The sequence below is a fragment of the Vulpes vulpes genome, chromosome 6 (assembly GCF_048418805.1).
Source record: "Vulpes vulpes isolate BD-2025 chromosome 6, VulVul3, whole genome shotgun sequence".
In the NCBI taxonomy this organism is placed as follows: domain Eukaryota; kingdom Metazoa; phylum Chordata; class Mammalia; order Carnivora; family Canidae; genus Vulpes; species Vulpes vulpes.
In genome coordinates this window covers 65,802,514-65,810,407 of record NC_132785.1, presented here as the reverse complement: position 1 = coordinate 65,810,407, position 7,894 = coordinate 65,802,514, and the positions used below count along the sequence as shown (strand labels likewise).

At 43.6% G+C, this 7,894-nt stretch overlaps 1 non-coding gene across 1 annotated transcript; it reads right to left on the bottom strand.

The window, feature by feature from the left end:
• Positions 1-7,580: 7,580 nt before the first annotated feature.
• On the bottom strand, positions 7,581-7,683 carry LOC112926617 (U6 spliceosomal RNA). The gene has a single exon (XR_003236370.2). It is a non-coding gene; the product is annotated as a U6 spliceosomal RNA (small nuclear RNA).
• Positions 7,684-7,894: the final 211 nt, after the last annotated feature.

Genomic DNA, 7,894 nt, shown 5'->3' with positions numbered 1-7,894 from the left:
AGTGGACAAGACAAGACACTGCCTTTGAGACCTCACCCTGAGCTCCACGTTAGCTTGACTCTGTGCACTCTTTTCATCCGGGTCACCAGCACTTCCAGAAACTGACATATACCCTGAAACCCTCTACCTGAGGCAGTAAAACTGGTTTAAGGAAAGGCAGCAAGTAAGGGTGGTGGGAAGGATTTACTTTGGAAAGAACACAATCCCGAAGGCCTAGAGAGATGTGAGTGTGTGCGCGCGTGTATACACACATCTGCCCTTACACAGACATATGATTAAAGGCCATGTCTACCTTTTTTCCCCCTTTTTTTCTTTCCTTTCTGAATTCCCCCGCCCCCTTTCCTCTAGAGCCAAGAGGGTAATCTAAAATGTGTTTGTAATTTTTTTGTTTTGGGGGATCATCTGTTCAGCCAAATCTCTATCTCCTATGTGTCCATCCTTAACTCCTGGCAGAGACAGACCCCTGCAGTCCTTGGTTATCCATAATTCCTTCTTTGGTGATAAGGGATCAGATCAGGGTGACCATCTGACCTGAGTAACATCAGTGAACTCCTGCATCGGAGAAATTGGAATTAGTGCACAAAGGCCATTATTACTCTCTGTTGGGACTTTTAAAGCTAGGACTGAGTGCCATGCTTAGCCTGGGCTCAAATGGAGCAGAGAAAGCTGTTAGCAAAGAGAGAGATGAAAGGAGCATTTATCCAGAGGCAAGCAGAGGTGAGAGACAAGGTGGACTCCAAAAAACAGAAATGGCAGCCACTGCCTGGCCAAACGGTCGAGCTCTGGATCCTTTGAGAGCCCTGGCTACACTTCCAGCCCGTGGGTTCTGTAGCTCTCACTTTGTCTTTCCAACAAGTCTCCTTTTTTTTTTTTTTTTTTTTTCATTTGTTTGCTTAAATTAGTTGATTGGGTTTCCTTTTCCCACAAATATTCTCTAAGATATGATATTTCAGTCTTCTGGCTAATGTGATTTTCAAGTAATTTCTACCACATCCCAATGACGAATCAATCTGAGAATTCAGGCTTAAATACAGAATAAAAGGCAGAGAAAATACTACAAAAGGGAATTTAGCTGATATCTGTGCAAATAAAAACCTGCCATGTATTTGTGTATCCTCCATCACCACCAAACTTCATATGTTGAAACCCTAACTTTTAGCAGGATGATATTAGAAGGTGGGGCCCTAGGGAGGTACTAGGTTTATTTTTTTTAAACATTTTTTTATTATTTATTTATTTATGATAGTCACACAGAGAGAGAGAGAGGCAGAGACACAGGCAGAGGGAGAAGCAGGCTCCATGCACCGGGAGCCTGACGTGGGACTCGATCCTGGGTCTCCAGGATCGCGCCCTGGGCCAAAGGCAGGCACCAAACCGCTGCGCCACCCAGGGATCCCGAGGTACTAGGTTTAAATGAGCTCATGAATATGGAGTTCGCATGATGGGACCAGTGTCCTTAAACGGAGAGAAGAGAATGTCTCCTCATTTGAAGACACATCTGCAAGCCAAGAAGAGAGTCCTCAGCAAGAAACCGATCGTGTTTGCACCCTCGCCTCGAATTTCCAGCGTCTAGAATTGTGCAAAATAAATTGTTGTTTAACCCAGGCAGTCTATGGTCATTCATTACAGCAGCTGGAACTGACTATGGCTAAGGACTTCATGTCCGCATCACACAAGCCCAGCCCAGGAAGGACTGGAGGGGTAGCAGACCAAGTTGTAAGCATAGACAAGTCACAGTGGGCTAGGACTTATTGCTCACTAGAAGCTACGGGACTCTGGGGAAAATTCTAAACTCCTGTGAGCTTCACACTTCTTCTCCACTTTACAAATGGGGAGGCTTGAAATCAAATGATAAGGCATATTTCTCATACTTACAATAGTAATATATTACTTTTTTATAAGAAAATACTAATGCAGAGCCTCTTCCTTATTATTTTTATTTTTTCTTATTGTTTTTAATTGGAACACTTAGCAGTATGCCCAAAACCAAAATGCCCAACCGTTTTCCTAAAGCAGAACTAAGGCACCCATATTATAAGGAATAAACTTGCACGTTAGAATGGAAAATGCTTAAAACATCATCCCCCAACACCAAACAATTAATAAGGTTGCTGACAAGTTGTGGTTTTATGTAACTGGTGGCTTGGCCTCTCAGTGACAATAAAGCTATTCTAGAACATCTACACACCGAATTCTGGCGCTCTACCAATTACATTCGGAATGTTAACTCAAGACTTCTCCTTCATGACATTTTATTAAACGTCACGTACTGATTTAGGGGGATGTAATGTAAATTTTTTCAATGTAAATAGATGAAAATGTTTTAAGAAACACGTGTGTTTGTGAAGTTTGGATTATTCAAGCCAGGAGGAAAATTTCTCCTGGGAGATGAGTAACAGGCTAGACAGGGTGGGACTGTGTATGTGGAAGCACTGTTAAGTGAAAGAACTTAGCAACACTCACTTTACCTTGTAACTAAAGATCACCTCGGGCATATGAAAAAGGAAAGGCGGGCAACACAAACAGAAGCTGAGAATTTTAATGGAAGAACTATAGCGATAGGCTCCAATATCTGATCAGGGATTTTCAATTTACGAAGCACTTCCAGGCACGTTATCTCCTGATTGCCATAAAATTCCTGTGATGCAGAAGGGATGCTTTTCTAATCTTTATTTATGAGGAAGCCAAGCTTTAGCCAGGCTACGTGACTGGCCCAAAGTCATACACACCCGGCATACACAGCAAGAACAGAGTCCTCTGATCTCTGTAGGCTCTTGACACTAGTTCTCAAGTCACACTTGGAAGTTGACCCCCTCTCACTGGCTCCACAGCACCAGGGAATGCCCAATCAACTTGGCCAACCTGGAACCTGCAGACCCAATCCATCTCTAGTTGATGACCCTTGTCTGGCATATGGTGACCTGCTGAACATGGTCTGTGTGTCTCCAGTTCACAAAGAATCTCTGACCATAACTTTCCTGAGCAAAGGTTCCTTGAAAGCCCACAGGCCTGGGCCAAGACGCAACTGTGAGAATCTACAATCTGTCTCTGCCTTCCTCTCCACACTGTTCCCCAGTGGCCTTGTGCAACAAAGATTTCTCACTCCTACTACATGCCTACAGGTCAGCAGAGGGGCTTTGCTCCCTAGGGTCACTCAGGGCCTTGGGCTAACAGAAGCAGCACCTCAAAATTGCTTCTGCGATGACTAAAGCAGTGGGAATTGGCTTGGAGGTGACCCACATCCTTTCTGCTCATGTTTCTTTGTCCAAAACCAATCACACATCAGTGCCTGACTTCAAAGAGGGCAGGAAACGTTATTTTCTGTGCATCTGATGGGAGAAGGGGAACACTGGTGGCCAACAACCACACAGTCCAGTCTTCATCTGATGCTGAGTCTCCCAGTAACAGATCCACAGCTTCAATCCAGCCTTTACCTAATTTCCCCCATAACCAGAAGCGCCCTATCACATAAACAGTTGATTTAATTTGAAAACAGCTCTGTTTATTAGAAACAAAAATCCTTAACAATAACCCCAAGTTGGCCTCCCTGTAACTTTTGTTCCTTAGAATTCTTTCCTCAGGGTCTAAGGATAAATCATTGCTTTGTTGAATAAATAAAAGATTTTCAAACATTCAGTGAAAGCTCTTGTGCTGATTTGTTTACATATATAACCATGCTAGATTCCTGCTCCCCATTTGGGTGTAAGATGGGTAGCTAAGATTGCAGTACCTTATGGCACTGGATATGGCATAGATAATCCCCTAATGTTACGGAAGGAAAAAAATTCAAGGGTACCAAATTGAGGAAGGTGTGCCAAAGGGAGGCTGTAAAGAAGCTTTCTGAGGAAGACAACTGATAGTGTTGTTAACACAATGGGGAGGAGCCAGCTCGGAAGACTAACAACACCAGGGAGGCAGAGGAAGTAATCTGTATTAAATGACCAAGGTGAAACACCGCGTGATGCATTTAGGGAAATATACAAATGACTGAACACAGGATGTCCTCTGGGGATGAACTGGAGGGCCCAGGGGCTAAGCTAAAAGTCTGGAATCCTGGAAGCTATTGAAGAAGTTTAAGCATAAAATTGACATTTGCAAATTTTCACTTCAGCAGCATCATGCTGGCAGCAGGGGACAGAATGGAATGCAGAGACCAGCCGGAGTCTGAGAGCTAGTGCAGTGATCCCAGACAGGCCAATGAGGCCAGAGCTAAGGCTGTGGTTCTGCAAAGAAGGAAGCAGGTTTGAGAAAAGATGATGATATGAGATGAGTAGCACCTGGCAGTTAATTCCAAAAGGTGAGGCAGCATGGGACAGAGGCCCAGGACGCGTGCCCCACTTCTGGCTTGGGCAACCACATTGTATAATTCACTGAAGTAGAGACATTCAAGGATGCCTGGGTGGCTCAGTCAGTTGGGCATCTGCTCTTGACTCAGGTCAGATCCCAGGGTACTGGGATTGAGCCCACACCAAGGCCCCCATCAGGCACCCTGCTCAGAGGAGAGTCTGCTTCTCTCTCTCCCTCTGCCACTCCCCCTGTTTGTGCTTGCTCTCTTGCTCTCAATAAATAAATAAAAATAGAGACATTCCAATAGATGGATGGGGAAAAGTTTTTGTGGAGTTTACCTTTGGGCAGGTTGAGTTTAAGTTGCATGTGTGACTTAGTGATGGCACATTTATACGTAAAGAAGGGCTAGCCAACCATCATAGACTAGGGAGGCATCAGTCTCTAAGTAGTTATTGAAGCCATCTGTAGGGTTGACATGCAAACCATCATTTTTCTGCATAAGAAGGAGAATGAAAATAAATAACTCACCAATTTGACCTATCCCTTCCCAGGGACAAATTGATCCACATCTATCTGTGGTACCACCTTCTTAGAATCAAGAAACCTAAAAAAACAAACAAACAAACACACACAAAAAAGGACTCACAATCAGTGCCTTGCTTGGGAAGCATAGAATCAGACCACAGGGAAATGGAGACTCATGAGAAATATCTCATCCAACCACACAGAGGTCTGGTGAGTCATCCCTGCTCCACAGTGGAAAACACCTCTAAGGATAATTCAAATGCTCATTTCAGATCCAGGTTTTTTGTTTTTGTTTTTGTTTTTGTTTTTTGTCTCCCCTACCTGTGTTCAACAAACTCTACCGAACATACACATATGCTTTTTTATCTCATAGGGTAACTATATTCATTCTTTTTAAACAAGGGTCTTTTGGTTTTTCTCAATCTGGTTACATAAATTGATAAGGTTACAGTTTTAGGCCAGCAATTGTTGACATATATTCCAGGCACCAAACCTAGTTTAACATTTTTTGAGCTCAAGTGCTTGGAAACTACCCATCAAACATTCCCAGATCCAAATGCTCCATGATCCAGTGCACTGCATGTTTGATTTCCCTAACTTCATTCTCAATGGGAAACTTTAGTGTCAAGATTACAGGCTACCTTGCTGTCACTCTGTGGTGTAATAAAAAATATACTTGATATTTGTCCCTAGTTCTTGACATAGAGCTCCGAAACCCTTGGAATTTCCTGAGTGATAGAGGAGTGTCTTTTGTCACTTACAATGAGCCCCTTTTCATTACACCTGAGTTCCTACTAATGCGGTGATTCAGGGCTGCGGCAGGTAGATAGTTTCAGGATATGGACTGGTCACCAGGAAGCTGAAACACAGCAATTATAGAATGGGAATTTTCAGCCGCAGCCCCAGCTCACCCCAGTCTCTGGGGAGCGGTGGGAAGCCAAAGATTGAGTCATAACAACTCTGAAACAGAGACTCAGAGACCTTCAGGGTTGGTGAACACATTAATGTGCTGGGAGGTAGGCATGCCCAGAGAGGGCTTGGAAGCTCGGCACCCCTCCAACCCCAAAATTTGTCCTGTGTACTCTTCCATTTGGCTATTCTCCAGTTGTATCCTTCATAATAAACTGCCAAACATTAAAGTATCTTCCTGAGTTCTGTGAGTTATTACAGCAAATTAGCAAACCTGGGGAACAGTCATGAGAACCCTCAAATTTGTAGTTAGCCCCACAGAAGGGTGGACAGTCTGGACCCCCACTTGGAGCTGATGTCTAAAGTGGGGCAGTCTTGTGGAGCTGGGCCCTTGACCCATGAGGTCTGTGCTAATTCTGGATAGTGCTGAAATTGGATTGAATTGTTGGGCACGCAGTTGGTGTCAGAGAACTGGAGAATTGGTGTGGGCAAACCCCACACATTTGGCATCAGGAATGGTGTCAGAAAAGCCACGTGCACACCCCTCTGTGTGACAGGAAAAAAGCCACAAAATCTTTACTGAGCTCAACAAATGTCTCACCATAGAAAGCAACCCTTTCTCACCAGCTGTCTGTCATTAAGGAATCATCCGCACCTATTGGTTATGTCTTTAGAAGATACCCTCAGTTAGAGCTAAGAATGGCCGGTCAAATCTCCGTGGATACAGTAATAGAAACCACTAGGCACATAGAGTCCTTTCCTTACCCTATTGTGATGCAACAGGGGCTGTCCCCGTGTTTCAGGGAGCCCTTCTGCTGCTCTGGACCCCTCCTTAGCTGGTGTCTTACCTCTTGGCCTGGTTACATTAGATTCAGATGCTGTGCTTGAATGATCAGTTTGGCCTTGGATCTCAGCTTTGCCTAAGATCACTGACTTCTGGCTTTCTCTTGGCTGCAAACCCAGGCCCATGATCATTCCAGACTCACCTCCATAACAGACTATGCTCCATGAACCCCCAAGAATCTGGGCGTCTGCTTGTCTGATAGAGGAATATGAACAGAGTTCATTTTACAAGCTATAGACAAATAAAAAATTTTCAATCATGATGACAAAGGAGAGAAAAAAAACCTTGTGTCATAAGAGACATTATTAAAGATCTTGAGGGACACCTGGGTGGCTCAGCGGTTGAGCGTCTGCTTTTGGCTCCGGGATCGAGTCCCACATGGGGCTCCCCGCAGGGACCCTGCTTCTCCCTCTGCCTATGTCTCTCTCTCTCTCTCTCTCTCTCTCATGAATAAATAAACAAAATCTTTAAAAAATAAAAATAAATATCTTGAGATGTTCTGCCTTCAGGAAAGAAAATCAAAGGGAAAATTGGATAGCAATTTTCAAATATTTGGGCAATAGAGAGGGAGAACTTGCATCTATTGTTGGACAATTCAAAGAAGCAGATTTCTAATATCACATGACCAGAAAATCTTCCCTGGGAGTTACAGCATCCTCCCCCACCCCATCACTGGAAGTATTCACATGTGAGGAAGACCTCTTTGGTTAGGGAAGCCACAGAAGGAGTAGCATCTCCAGGTGGCTTGCCCACTCCGGTTCTCTTATGTGAACTCAGAATGTGAGGGTTACAATTCCAGTCACAGAGTGCTTATTTTTAAAAGTCACATTTTTTTGGACACTAGCTGAGAGAGAACTTATTACTTTTATGTACAGAAATTTCAACAGTGTCCACTTAGCCCAGTTTAGTGGCCAGTTCTTTAGCCTTTGCTTCTTCCAAGTTGGCAGTGTGAGCCACTGACTTTGGACCCAGGAAATTTTATGAGATCCGCTTCCCCAATGGCAGCAGATCTCATAAAAATATGGAATGCCTCACTAATTTGCATATCATCCTTGCACAGGGCCATGCTAATCTCTGTATCATTCCAATTTTAGTATATGTGCTGCTAAAGCGAGCACAAAAGCCACTTGTAAAAGTTCAAATAAATTTAACCAGTTTGAAAGTCAAGTATCCAGCTGGAGTAAACAAATTTGAACACTGTCGGAACATCAAAAATGTGAAAAAATGATGAGTACAAGAATTCTTATAATTAAGCAGGTTAAGTGTCCTAATGAAACTCAGTGTGAATCTGTAGAATAGTAATCAGTAGAATGTCTAGTTACAAAACGC